The 15,192-nt window shown below is 33.6% G+C and overlaps 2 long non-coding RNA genes across 2 annotated transcripts; both read left to right on the top strand.

The window, feature by feature from the left end:
- The first annotated feature begins 5,693 nt into the window (after window positions 1–5,693).
- LOC132560449 (uncharacterized) lies at window positions 5,694–6,916 on the top strand. Its single transcript, XR_009554655.1, has 3 exons — window positions 5,694–5,767; window positions 6,397–6,480; window positions 6,853–6,916. It is a non-coding gene; the product is annotated as an uncharacterized LOC132560449 (long non-coding RNA).
- Window positions 6,917–9,719: 2,803 nt separating this feature from the next.
- On the top strand, window positions 9,720–10,942 carry LOC132560434 (uncharacterized). Its single transcript, XR_009554652.1, has 3 exons — window positions 9,720–9,793; window positions 10,423–10,506; window positions 10,879–10,942. It is a non-coding gene; the product is annotated as an uncharacterized LOC132560434 (long non-coding RNA).
- The last annotated feature ends 4,250 nt before the right edge of the window (window positions 10,943–15,192 follow it).

The raw sequence follows: 15,192 nt of genomic DNA, 5'->3' as shown, positions 1-15,192 counted from the left end.
CGTCCCAGATGAGTTCCTAATCATCTACCGTTAACTGGTCACAATGTTCAGGCTATTTAAATTTCATAATTTCTATCTGAAGCCGTCAACTGACCGAAAAAAAAGATGCAAATTGATGAAAATTATGATTTTACAGTCATCATAGGGATATAATTGTGTAATAGTATATTGTTTTGTGCGGTATGAAACTGGACGTGTTTGATGCTCGTTAATTTGCCTGTTGGTTCCTTTGTTGAAAACCTTGTTCTCATTCGAAAATGTGACATTACTTACTTTGATTGACCAAGATTTATATAGTGTTCTTATTCACCTTGAAGTCTTTCTTATGTCTCCGACTCTGAGGTCGTCCTGTTGTTGATACTTTGCCCAGTTACATTGACTTGAGGTTGGATTGTGATTATTGTTGACATGTTGGTATTTTGATCCTGTTTATATATTAATTTGGCGATTATTAACCTTATCACTGATACATAAAACATGCATGTAAGTAATTCGTAAGGATCATTTAACACAATAATAAGTTCTGAGGTCTGACTATAACTATGATCAACAACATTATTCTACAAAGGCGTCGCCACCTTGTTACGCTATTAATATGTATATAATATATATTTGACCGCTAACAAGGAGAAGGAAGTTAATGTAAAATAATGCATCTGTATAGATGTAAGATATCGCATACTCGCCTTTCGTTAAAAGGCTTGGCGATGATAAGTAATTTAAATTGCTTAACAATTGGTAGCGAGTGTGTTTAATGTGTCGCTGAATTACATAAACCCATATATGTAATGCAAGATATGTGTATAGCAAAACATTTCCTTTACTTCTTATCAGACTCATAATATAGCCACTGTCAATACAGTAATGTTTAAACATTAAACTTTCACCGACACAAACTCACTTTAGTCCTTGATTTAGACTAGATCAGAAATATATACAATATTTACATTTTATGAAGTGATGCTAATCACTTTACTCTGTCTACTTTCACTGTCAAAGTCATAGCTAGTCTTTGACATTTTTCGATACTGTATCATTTTGTTTAACAATGTATTTACAAAAGTCATTACTAATTACATGTAATTGCACAGCATGCCCGTGGAACATGATTGGATTCTACTTTCGCTTTCATTTTCCAGCCTCTTTGATGACACTTTTGAAAGCTATGATGAAAATGCATTATATCATATATCATCTGCTTACATTGTAAACGTACCATTAATATCTATAAAATACAAAAGCGAAAATAACTTTAAACTAGTTGTGTTGTTTTCCCAGAAGATCGTATTGACGTAACGTTGTATTTTTAGTATATCCGTTTGAGGTGTATACCTGTACATGATCAGGTGTGCTTATCAGCAAGGCCCAGAAATCAACTGATATCAGGTGCACCGACAGTGTATCTGTTTAATACTGCCAAGCCTGTTATCCATATACCACTGTAATGGAACAAAGATATTCGAAAGACATCGCGGAATCAGATTACGAGCAAGACAACGTAAGTATCATTTGTGATACACAATACAGGTTCTCATATGTTTATTTACATAATTAAATACTATCTCTAGGTCTAGATATCGATCTGTGTACCACGTATTCAGAAAATACGAATACATGCAATCATGTCAAACAGAAAGTAAAACCTGTTAGTTAGTCCGATGTGTTCCGGGTAACACAGAACTTCCTGTTAGGCTTATTATGATCGATCCGTGATCTGTACGATCTAAGGAGCAGTTATGTAAGTAAATACACAGAATAATTGACTTCGTCTTTGTAATGAATAACTGGTGTGTATAGAAGAATGGGTGTATGTCTTCTTGTCTGACAATTGTTAAACGATGTCAGACGAATGTAGTCAAAGATTGAATATAACTAGGTCAGACGGATGTATTGGACTGGCATTTACAGGCGTGCATTTCTGCGGATTTCATTCGTTTATTATCATTATTACAAGCCCGGTACTAAAGAGTTTTATTTAACTGTATTTACAATGCCACCGTGTCTACAAAATGTTGATAATTTTCTTTTTAAGCCCCAATTTTAGAGTCCTGTGACGCTTGATGCAGTGATATGAAATGTTTTACAAAAATAATGTTAGAACTAGGAAACGAGGTTTAGTACATGATGTTTGTACTCATAAGTTTCATATGAAAATAAGATATCAATGTCCCAACTGAGTTCTAATCCTTTTGGCGTAACCGATCCAGGCTATGTATAGATCGGAATTTATTTATAGGCCCACCATGCCACCCTTTAGACTATGGCACATTTCCTTCCCAGTCTTTTTGGATATATCAAAATTATGATATTGTTTATGTTGTAAATTTGTTTGTACAACATGGTTGACATTATTGTTACCATGTCTGCCATGCTATTCGTCATTTCATAAAATGACATTACAGGATATGTCTCTTTCGTGCTTGTATTTGTTATACAATATACCCAAAAAACATAGCTCAAGTCGTAACAAGTTTTTAACTAAAGTTGACGAAACAAGTTTACAGTGTCGTGTTATCAACACGTACTAATAGTCGATTGCTTAGGAAGAAACTGAATATTATGTCGCAAGTCCCATTAGCAAAGTGTTGACTGAGGAACAGAAAGACAAAAGTGATACACATGTGAGTAACCATTCCTGAGATTCAAACAAAGATAAAATAAGCACCTTTATATGAAACTTCGTGTGTTAAACAACAAAAGCTAAATTTCAGGATATGAATAGATCTACTCCTTGCCAGGAAACACTGGTCTTGTTCTAGAAATTTTAACGAAGAATTTGCATGTATATTAAGGTAGAACCTACCACTGAGGATGTGGGGAAGGAACCGAAAATAAAGAATACGGAATCAAGCGCTTTTGAGTTATTACATATCCAAAGAATTTATTTTAAAGAAATTGTCACGGTCAAACAGTTGACAGGTAGTTCAATATACACACCCGTTTCATAATATACTAACACGAAAAAGAAACGCAATTTCTTGCTAACAATAACGTAATCCCAATCGATTGGCCAGCATTCAGCCCAGCTTTGTCTCCAATTGAGCATTTGTGGGACGAATTGGATAGGAGAGTTAGGAGACGTCCAAATGCCCCCACTAATCTGGTCCAGATCACACGTGCTTTGCATGAAGAGTGGAATAACATCCCCATTGCAAGGGTTAACACCCTGATGAATTCCATGCATCAGGGCTGCGACAGCTGCGACAGCTGCGCATGGAGGACACACAGGATACTGAAATGTCCGGCCGTGTTGCGCAATACAAGTAGGGTCTTCGCTAAAAGGGGGATATTTGTGGCATAATTAGCATTGATAATCGATAGAACCTTCAACAAATGGTTCCAAACAGATGAAATTGTATACAAAAATGAATGAAATAATGTACCATTAAATTATATCATTTAAAAGAATCTTTTTAGGTTACACGGCGTTTCTTTTTCGTTTTAGTATATAAATCGCAAATAACACGTTCTTATATTCATTCGGTTAGGAAGAACCAGAGATTGGTGCTGCGACTACTTACAATAGGGAGTTGAATGAGGAATTGAAGAGCAATAATGATACATCACAAGTAAGAAAGTATTCTGAAAAGATGGTCTGGTCATCTCAACTTTTAGATTTTAAATTAGAATGCCATCTACTAAAAAAAATTACGTAGTTTAGCAATCAATCGACTCGTTTATAAACATTATTTAATTCGTCTGGTATTAAAAGAATAAGCATTCAAATATTTTTATCGTGTATGTGGAACTTACCAGGAGCGTTTACCTTTAGCTGCGCAAGTCAAAAATCAATTTAGATGTCATGATATGGACAATGACGGTACTTAATGAACTTCACAACAAAATTGCTAAAATACTAAACCATCAAATTACTTGTGAAATATATGCAAAATATCAAGTCACAAACGTTAATGAATTCATAATTTTATAGGAGGCGACTGGGGCTTGTATTTTGACCACTTACGATAAAGAGTTGACTGCAACAAAAGAGAACAACAATGATACACTTGTAAGTATATACTACTTAGGTTTAATGGACATATTATTAGGCACACTCGTTTTAAAATTGTAAAGATACTTACCGATTCCATAACTCTAAACGATATCACTTTTATGATTGGAAGGGTAAATTAAAACATTATTACTTTTCAAGGTATATATAATTAAAGGATTCATTATTGTTGCCAGTAGCATTTATTGCGTAAGGGAAATCAGGACCACGTGTTACAAAAGTGATCTTTGAAGCTCACTTTAAGTGTATATTTTGTTCCTTTATGTTTTACGAATGACTCACCAGTAAATAGTTTTCAATACGAATTTGTAATAAGATATTGTAGAGTGGGTCGAATATCAAAAATAAAACAGCATATTACAGCGGTTCCATTCTTGCATGACTCGGCAATGGTGCTAGGGACTGATATTATTGAAACACATGACTGGGGAAAATCCTAATTGGTCGAAATAATGCAAAACCTGGGGAGGTTTACTATGTAATGTCTGCATACCCAAGTTTAGCCTCAAAAGTTACTAGTTTGCTACCTAGTTATATAAATTAAAAAGATATGGATAATTTGGATTTGCTACTTAAAGAAAGTCAGTGTCACATTGATGTTTGCTACTAAAATTTTGTAACTTGGTTTCGTTATTCCTTCCGGATTTTCAAGTTTTTTTGTTGTACAGCTTTTGTTATCCTATGTCATATCAATTTTTCAACAATGCATCATAATTCTTCACAAAATCGTATTTTAATGATTTATTGCTCTTCAGTACTGTTTTCAGACGCACAAAATAAGACATCTCATATATGACTTCATATTGGCTACGTATTGTGATACTTACTCTGAAAAATTGTCCAGCATCGGTATCTAAACTTTTTTTTTCATGCAAAGGGAGATAATCGATGTCATCACTTGTGTTTCTTGTGAAATGAAAATAATGGATTCGTTACAAAATTTACTGAATTCCAATTATTTTCTAAAGATGTGATCTACTAAGAGAAGTATCGAACAAAAACCAAACACGTGAATAAAGATTTCATTTCATAATTAGATCTGTATGCAGCGTATAATCAATAATCAACTGAATAACACCTTACGTCTATCGTCAGTGATGCAAGGGACTTAGAGTGTGGTGAACTTAATGTCAAGCTCGAAAAAGGAAGTTCTTGCTTGACTGAACAATATGAGTTATTTATTCCTAGGATGAACCTGTCACAGAATATAAGAAAAAGAAAAGAAGGAAAAGAAAGAAAAAGAAAACGAACAAGGAAAAATTATCGGACTTACAGGTAACACGTGTCTTGTTTGTCTCGTTGACCAATAATGAAGATATTGTTAACCACCAAAATTACTAAAAGCCATATATCTCCAACTCTTTATGTAAAATTGATTACTATAGAAACACCTTCAAATTGAAGGCAGGTTTAGTGACGAAATGGGCAACCAAAGAAAATAAATGACTTGCACTTTTGAAATTGTAAAGAACCATCGTGATCGTAACAGAGAGCAGACACAATCAAAATAACTATAAAGCAGCTCTGGATGAAATTTCGAATTAAGAACCTTTAGTCATAATAACATCTAATATTGAATTATTAGCATGGACGGTATCTGTAAGATATCCCAAAGCAACAAATCAATAACCTGAAGATTATTTTGTTCAAATGTCCAATTCACATTATATTGCCCAGGGAGAATATGAAGCTACAGCTATGACACCTGTCGAGGGAGAATTAACGGAAGAACTGATGGACAATAATCATACAATTGTAAGTAAATGTTTGTCCGAAAAGTAATGGCTGATCTTTTGTCGTGAATTCGGTCATTATACCAACAACAACAAACTGAAATGTACTTCTGCCTTTCAAATAAATGATTAAGTACCTTGGACCATATGAAAGCCAAAATTGAATCAATCGTGTTTCCACCAAATGAACGGACATTATTGAGATCTAAATGTCGTGTTTTTCAGTTGTCTATATTTCCAACTGTATATCTGAGAGATACATTGATTAACACATGCTAACTAGGAGGTGATGAAAGTCCTGACTCCTTACGGCACAGTGTTGACTGGGAATTATTCATACAATGATACTCGAGTACCCGTTTATTTCATCAAATGAAAAATAATCATATATGTGCTGGCAAAATGCACGATATTGATTACAGCCGGACGCGATTGAAATCGGTAAAAGATCAGGATTTATTTTTGTATTGCAACAAATGTTTATGTATTACTGTTTAAAAACATTTCAATGATATCAAAATAATTAATGTTAGTAATGTATGTGCTATGATCACAGAAATACGACTAATCAGTTAAAAGTTTGTATCTAATATTTCAAAAGATAAGTTACATTGTAATGTTATCAACACATACTGATATGCGTTTGACCAGGGAGGAACTGAAGCCAGTGTCACGAGTATTTCAACTGGCGAAGAGTTGACTGCGGAACAGGAAGACAAAAAAACTGATACACGAGTAAGTAATCGTGACTTATATTGAAACAAAGGCAAGCTCGTATGTTAAACAATAGCAGATAATTTTAGGATACATTCGGACTTGAATTTGTGCGTATTATGTTATGTATAATGGGAATGCTATTGTATCACTCCATATAAATCTGTGATTTTGCTTTTAATACGTTTAATTGTGTATAGGAGGATAGCTCTTACCCGACCTTGACTGCATAGCTCATGAAACATGACAAATATATTGTTGAAAATGGAAACACTGGTCTTGGCGCCAAATTATTTGAAATATCTATTTCCATCCTTTACTTTTTACTTACTATATAAAGAACACTTAAAACGAAAGATAATACTTTAATTAGTTATGACAATTTATTTCAAGAAAGAACCTATCGCCGAGGATAAGGTGAAACCGGAAATGAGGAAATCGAAAACAACCACAGAGGAAACACTTGGGTCACAGGTAATGTCTTTATGTTTGGATGAGATTTGACTCAAGGCATACAAGTGAATATCACCTTCTTATATCAATTTAGAATTTCGAAACAGTATAGCCGAAATGAAATTAAATGAAACTGTGTTATACTGTGTGATCCTAGAAGGACGAAACCGTCCTTCTAGGATCGTCAAGAATGCTAACGCAAGAATTATTTGTACTAAGAAAGCGACCGAGGAAAATCATGAGTAGAGAAAGTAGATTTTAAAAATCAGAGAGGTTCAGAGTTGTATTAACTGAAATTTTATACATAATTCGCCTGTTATCCAAAGACATTGCATTCAAATATCTTGTTGTCGTGCATGTGAAACTTATTCGGAGCGTTTTGCCTTTGGCAGCGTAAGTCCAAAATCAATTTAGATGCCAAGATATCGACAATGACGTTACTTAATGAACTAAGAAAATTACAGCAACATTGCCCCCTCCGTTTGATTTTGTACTCTTCATACTTTAAAACGTGTCGAATAAACCTTACTTAGTTATACTATTTTGTTTACATCACGAAATGTTATAAATTAGTAAGTGTAAAACGTGGTCTCGCAAAAATAAAAAGAATTCTAAGAATATTGTCATTTTTTATATCCTATGTATCTGAACGTCATCAATAATGATTATTTCAAAAGGCAATGTTTTATTCATACGATCGAATGTTTTGTTGGCTAGAAGACAAATGAAGCTAATGCAGCCAGTTCTAACGTGAGTGATTTAAATGAGGAACAAACAAATATCAACAATATTGGGCTGAATAGAGATTTTGAGAATAACAAAATAATTATCATATTTTCCTTTTACAGACTGTAAAATTTGATAGAATTTCTCTTTGACAAGAGGAACACTGCATCATGTGGTAGTACAATTATGGGCTGTTCTTATTATCATATTTAATTTAGTATAACTGAAATACAGAAACATCAAATTACTTGTAAAATATATGCAAAATATCAAGTCACAAACGTTAATGAATTCATAATTTTATAGGAGGCGACTGGGGCTTGTATTTTGACCACTTACGATAAAGAGTTGACTGCAACAAAAGAGAACAACAATGATACACTTCTAAGTATATACTACTTAGGTTTAATGGACATATTATTAGGCACACTCGTTTTAAAATTGTAAAGATACTTACCGATTCCATAACTCTAAACGATATTACTTTTATGATTGGAAGGGTAAATTAAAACATTATTACTTTTCAAGGTATATATAATTAAAGGATTCATTATTGTTGCCAGTAGCATTTATTGCGTAAGGGAAATCAGGACCACGTGTTACAAAAGTGATCTTTGAAGCTCACTTTAGGTGTATATTTTGTTCCTTTATGTTTTACGAATGACTCATCAGTAAATAGTTTTCAATACGAATTTGAAATAAGATATCGTAGAGTGGGTCGAATATCAAAAATAAAACAGCATATTACAGCGGTTCCATTCTTGCATGACTCGGCAATGGTGCTAGGGACTGATATTATTGAAACACATGACTGGGGAAAATCCTAATTGGTCGAAATAATGCAAAACCTGGGGAGGTTTACTATGTAATGTCTGCATACCCAAGTTTAGCCTCAAAAGTTACTAGTTTGCTACCTAGTTATATAAATTAAAAAGATATGGATAATTTGGATTTGCTACTTAAAGAAAGTCAGTGTCACATTGATGTTTGCTACTAAAATTTTGTAACTTGGTTTCGTTATTCCTTCCGGATTTTCAAGTTTTTTTGTTGTACAGCTTTTGTTATCCTATGTCATATCAATTTTTCAACAATGCATCATAATTCTTCACAAAATCGTATTTTAATGATTTATTGCTCTTCAGTACTGTTTTCAGACGCACAAAATAAGACATCTCATATATGACTTCATATTGGCTACGTATTGTGATACTTACTCTGAAAAATTGTCCAGCAATGGTATCTAAACTTTTTTTTTTCATGCAAAGGGAGATAATCGAGGTCATCACTTGTGTTTCTTGTGAAACATCAAATGAAATGAAAATAATGGATTCGTTACAAAATTTACTGAATTCCAATTATTTTCTAAAGATGTGATCTACTAAGAGAAGTATTGAACAAAAACCAAACACGTGAATAAAGATTTCATTTCATAATTAGATCTGTATGCAGCGTATAATCAATAATCAACTGAATAACACCTTACGTCTATCGTCAGTGATGCAAGGGACTTAGAGTGTGGTGAATTTAATGTCAAGCTCGAAAAAGGAAGTTCTTGCTTGACTGAACAATATGAGTTATTTATTCCTAGGATGAACCTGTCACAGAATATAAGAAAAAGAAAAGAAGGAAAAGAAAGAAAAAGAAAACGAACAAGGAAAAATTATCGGACTTACAGGTAACACGTGTCTTGTTTGTCTCGTTGACCAATAATGAAGATATTGTTAACCACCAAAATTACTAAAAGCCATATATCTCCAACTCTTTATGTAAAATTGATTACTATAGAAACACCTTCAAATTGAAGGCAGGTTTAGTGACGAAATGGGCAACAAAAGAAAATAAATGACTTGCACTTTTGAAATTGTAAAGAACCATCGTGATCGTAACAGAGAGCAGACACAATCAAAATAACTATAAAGCAGCTCTGGATGAAATTTCGAATTAAGAACCTTTAGTCATAATAACATCTAATATTGAATTATTAGCATGGACGGTATCTGTAAGATATCCCAAAGCAACAAATCAATAACCTGAAGATTATTTTGTTCAAATGTCCAATTCACATTATATTGCCCAGGGAGAATATGAAGCTACAGCTATGACACCTGTCGAGGGAGAATTAACGGAAGAACTGATGGACAATAATCATACAATTGTAAGTAAATGTTTGTCCGAAAAGTAATGGCTGATCTTTTGTCGTGAATTCGGTCATTATACCAACAACAACAAACTGAAATGTACTTCTGCCTTTCAAATAAATGATTAAGTACCTTGGACCATATGAAAGCCAAAATTGAATCAATCGTGTTTCCACCAAATGAACGGACATTATTGAGATCTAAATGTCGTGTTTTTCAGTTGTCTATATTTCCAACTGTATATCTGAGAGATACATTGATTAACACATGCTAACTAGGAGGTGATGAAAGTCCTGACTCCTTACGGCACAGTGTTGACTGGGAATTATTCATACAATGATACTCGAGTACCCGTTTATTTCATCAAATGAAAAATAATCATATATGTGCTGGCAAAATGCACGATATTGATTACAGCCGGACGCGATTGAAATCGGTAAAAGATCAGGATTTATTTTTGTATTGCAGCAAATGTTTATGTATTACTGTTTAAAAACATTTCAATGATATCAAAATAATTAATGTTAGTAATGTATGTGCTATGATCACAGAAATACGACTAATCAGTTAAAAGTTTGTATCTAATATTTCAAAAGATAAGTTACATTGTAATGTTATCAACACATACTGATATGCGTTTGACCAGGGAGGAACTGAAGCCAGTGTCACGAGTATTTCAACTGGCGAAGAGTTGACTGCGGAACAGGAAGACAAAAAAACTGATACACGAGTAAGTAATCGTGACTTATATTGAAACAAAGGCAAGCTCGTATGTTAAACAATAGCAGATAATTTTAGGATACATTCGGACTTGAATTTGTGCGTATTATGTTATGTATAATGGGAATGCTATTGTATCACTCCATATAAATCTGTGATTTTGCTTTTAATACGTTTAATTGTGTATAGGAGGATAGCTCTTACCCGACCTTGACTGCATAGCTCATGAAACATGACAAATATATTGTTGAAAATGGAAACACTGGTCTTGGCGCCAAATTATTTGAAATATCTATTTTCATCCTTTACTTTTTACTTACTATATAAAGAACACTTAAAACGAAAGATAATACTTTAATTAGTTATGACAATTTATTTCAAGAAAGAACCTATCGCCGAGGATAAGGTGAAACCGGAAATGAGGAAATCGAAAACAACCACAGAGGAAACACTTGGGTCACAGGTAATGTCTTTATGTCTGGATGAGATTTGACTCAAGGCATACAAGTGAATATCACCTTCTTATATCAATTTAGAATTTCGAAACAGTATAGCCGAAATGAAATTAAATGAAACTGTGTTATACTGTGTGATCCTAGAAGGACGAAACCGTCCTTCTAGGATCGTCAAGAATGCTAACGCAAGAATTATTTGTACTAAGAAAGCGACCGAGGAAAATCATGAGTAGAGAAAGTAGATTTTAAAAATCAGAGAGGTTCAGAGTTGTATTAACTGAAATTTTATACATAATTCGCCTGTTATCCAAAGACATTGCATTCAAATATCTTGTTGTCGTGCATGTGAAACTTATTCGGAGCGTTTTGCCTTTGGCAGCGGAAGTCCAAAATCAATTTAGATGCCAAGATATCGACAATGACGTTACTTAATGAACTAAGAATATTACAGCAACATTGCCCCCTCCGTTTGATTTTGTACTCTTCATACTTTGTTTAGATGGCTGTGACCAAATGGTGATTATGGAAATATCGTAAACAATATGTTGAATTGCTATCGATTTCAATCTTTTTGCAATCAATATGTCTATTTCAAAATGCATGGATCATTAAGAGGTTTTACATATGTAGAGGTTACCTTACATTCTTCATATTCGAGTTAGGTTTTTTCTAAAATGGTACAATTGGTCAACAAAATCGTTTTGATTGTATTATATGACCTGAAGTGAAATAACTTTATTTTTTGCAAAACTAACCGCTTCAGAAATATTTCAATTATTACAAAAGAATCGTGAACTACGTATTGCGCATTTTGATTTCCACTAGTACGTGATTAATCCTTCGTGTCAAATTTCACTATGTCATCCAATCAAAACGTGTTTACAGTTTATACCCCATTTGTTATTTTTTTGTTGATACAACAGTCGACATGATGATAGACACATTAAGTTCAAGTTATTTATATTATATATTATCATTTACTCAGCACAGTCTGATATGCGGGTGACAAAGAGGGTATGGAAATCAATGTTGTCACTACCCGTCATAGAGGGTTGACTGGGGAACAAAAATACAACAACAAGACAAGGACAAATAAAGATATTTGTAACAGAATGAATAGTTATTTAAAAAATGTAAGTGTCGGAGTTAATTATAATGAACACGAAGGTTGACTTTCAGGAATATTAAAAAAACCCACAAAATGATATGTCTTATGAATGTTGTTTCAAGCACACTTTCTGATATTACATTGTCTAGGAATTAACTGAAGGTAGCCCTGTGACAAATCAGGATGTAGAGATGACTGGGGGAGAGAAGGATACGAGTGATAAACGAGTAAGTAAACATTTAGAGACTAACGAATGGTGATACGGTCGTCACACAATAAGACAGTACATTTACATATGTTCTATAAAGTAATTATGGTTTTCAACTATATAGTTAAGGTACTTTCAGCATATGCAAGACAATACTGAGTAAAAAAAGCAAATGACCGAGTTTTGATTATCTTGTTTTCTATCTCATTGATTGAAATTGTATGGATTATGAATCTATTTTTATCTTTATAAAACATTAATAATGCATGTGGTTGGCTAGGTGGTGACTGAAGATGTGCCTCTTCACAAAACAGAGATGACTGACAAACTCAAGGACATTGTTGTGGCTTCTCGTGATAGAGAATTGATCAAGGAACAGGAAGATAAAAATCATCAATGGGTTTGTAGATGTGTGTCATATAATAGGCATGTGGTTTCTCTTTCCTGTAGTCATTCATAATGCCAGCTAGCAGCGACCGAAGACATGTAATTCTTGGTTTGGAATAAATGATTAAGGACCTTGAATTATATGTAAGTCGAAACAGAGTCAGTCATATTGCAAAGTATTATAGTAACAAGTTTTTAACTAAAGTTGACGAAACAAGTTTACAGTGTCGTGTTATCAACACGTACTAATAGTCGATTGCTTAGGAAGAAACTGAATATTATGTCGCAAGTCCCATTAGCAAAGTGTTGACTGAGGAACAGAAAGACAAAAGTGATACACATGTGAGTAACCATTCCTGAGATTCAAACAAAGATAAAATAAGCACCTTTATATGAAACTTCGTGTGTTAAACAACAAAAGCTAAATTTCAGGATATGAATAGATCTACTCCTTGCCAGGAAACACTGGTCTTGTTCTAGAAATTTTAACGAAGAATTTGCATGTATATTAAGGTAGAACCTACCACTGAGGATGTGGGGAAGGAACCGAAAATAAAGAATACGGAATCAAGCGCTTTTGAGTTATTACATATCCAAAGAATTTATTTTAAAGAAATTGTCACGGTCAAACAGTTGACAGGTAGTTCAATATACACACCCGTTTCATAATATACTAACACGAAAAAGAAACGCAATTTCTTGCTAACAATAACGTAATCCCAATCGATTGGCCAGCATTCAGCCCAGATTTGTCTCCAATTGAGCATTTGTGGGACGAATTGGATAGGAGAGTTAGGAGACGTCCAAATGCCCCCACTAATCTGGTCCAGATCACACGTGCTTTGCATGAAGAGTGGAATAACATCCCCATTGCAAGGGTTAACACCCTGATGAATTCCATGCATCAGGGCTGCGACAGCTGCGACAGCTGCGCATGGAGGACACACAGGATACTGAAATGTCCGGCCGTGTTGCGCAATAAAAGTAGGGTCTTCGCTAAAAGGGGGATATTTGTGGCATAACTAGCATTGATAATCGATAGAACCTTCAACAAATGGTTCCAAACAGATGAAATTGTATACAAAAATGAATGAAATAATGTACCATTAAATTATATCATTTAAAAGAATCTTTTTAGGTTACACGGCGTTTCTTTTTCGTTTTAGTATATAAATCGCAAATAACACGTTCTTATATTCATTCGGTTAGGAAGAACCAGAGATTGATGCTGCGACTACTTACAATAGGGAGTTGAATGAGGAATTGAAGAGCAATAATGATACATCACAAGTAAGAAAGTATTCTGAAAAGATGGTCTGGTCATCTCAACTTTTAGATTTTAAATTAGAATGCCATCTACTAAAAAAAATTACGTAGTTTAACATGATGTATACACCAACAAGCAATCAATCGACTCGTTTATAAACATTATTTAATTCGTCTGGTATTAAAAGAATAAGCATTCAAATAGTTTTATCGTGTATGTGGAACTTACCAGGAGCGTTTACCTTTAGCTGCGCAAGTCAAAAATCAATTTAGATGTCATGATATGGACAATGACGGTACTTAATGAACTTCACAACAAAATTGCTAAAATACTAAACCATCAAATTACTTGTGAAATATATGCAAAATATCAAGTCACAAACGTTATTGAATTCATAATTTTATAGGAGGCGACTGGGGCTTGTATTTTGACCACTTACGATAAAGAGTTGACTGCAACAAAAGAGAACAACAATGATACACTTGTAAGTATATACTACTTTGGTTTAATTGACATATTATTAGGCACACTCGTTTTAAAATTGTAAAGATACTTACCGATTCCATAACTCTAAACGATATCACTTTTATGATTGGAAGGGTAAATTAAAACATTATTACTTTTCAAGGTATATATAATTAAAGGATTCATTATTGTTGCCAGTAGCATTTATTGCGTAAGGGAAATCAGGACCACGTGTTACAAAAGTGATCTTTGAAGCTCACTTTAAGTGTATATTTTGTTCCTTTATGTTTTACGAATGACTCATCAGTAAATAGTTTTCAATACGAATTTGAAATAAGATATCGTAGAGTGAGTCGAATATCAAAAATAAAACAGCATATTACAGCGGTTCCATTCTTGCATGACTCGGCAATGGTGCTAGGGACTGATATTATTGAAACACATGACTGGGGAAAATCCTAATTGGTCGAAATAATGCAAAACCTGGGGAGGTTTACTATGTAATGTCTGCATACCCAAGTTTAGCCTCAAAAGTTACTAGTTTGCTACCTAGTTATATAAATTAAAAAGATATGGATAATTTGGATTTGCTACTTAAAGAAAGTCAGTGTCACATTGATGTTTGCTACTAAAATTTTGTAACTTGGTTTCGTTATTCCTTCCGGATTTTCAAGTTTTTTTGTTGTACAGCTTTTGTTATCCTATGTCATATCAATTTTTCAACAATGCATCATAATTCTTCACAAAATCGTATTTTAATGATTTATTGCTCTTCAGTACTGTTTTCAGACGCACAAAATAAGACA

Source organism: Ylistrum balloti, unplaced genomic scaffold (assembly GCF_031769215.1).
Source record: "Ylistrum balloti isolate Yb309-2 unplaced genomic scaffold, AGI_CSIRO_Ybal_v1 Utg369668, whole genome shotgun sequence".
In the NCBI taxonomy this organism is placed as follows: Eukaryota; Metazoa; Mollusca; class Bivalvia; order Pectinida; family Pectinidae; genus Ylistrum; species Ylistrum balloti.
Note: the sequence above shows the minus strand (reverse complement) of the source record. Positions and strands in the feature narration are given on the sequence as shown.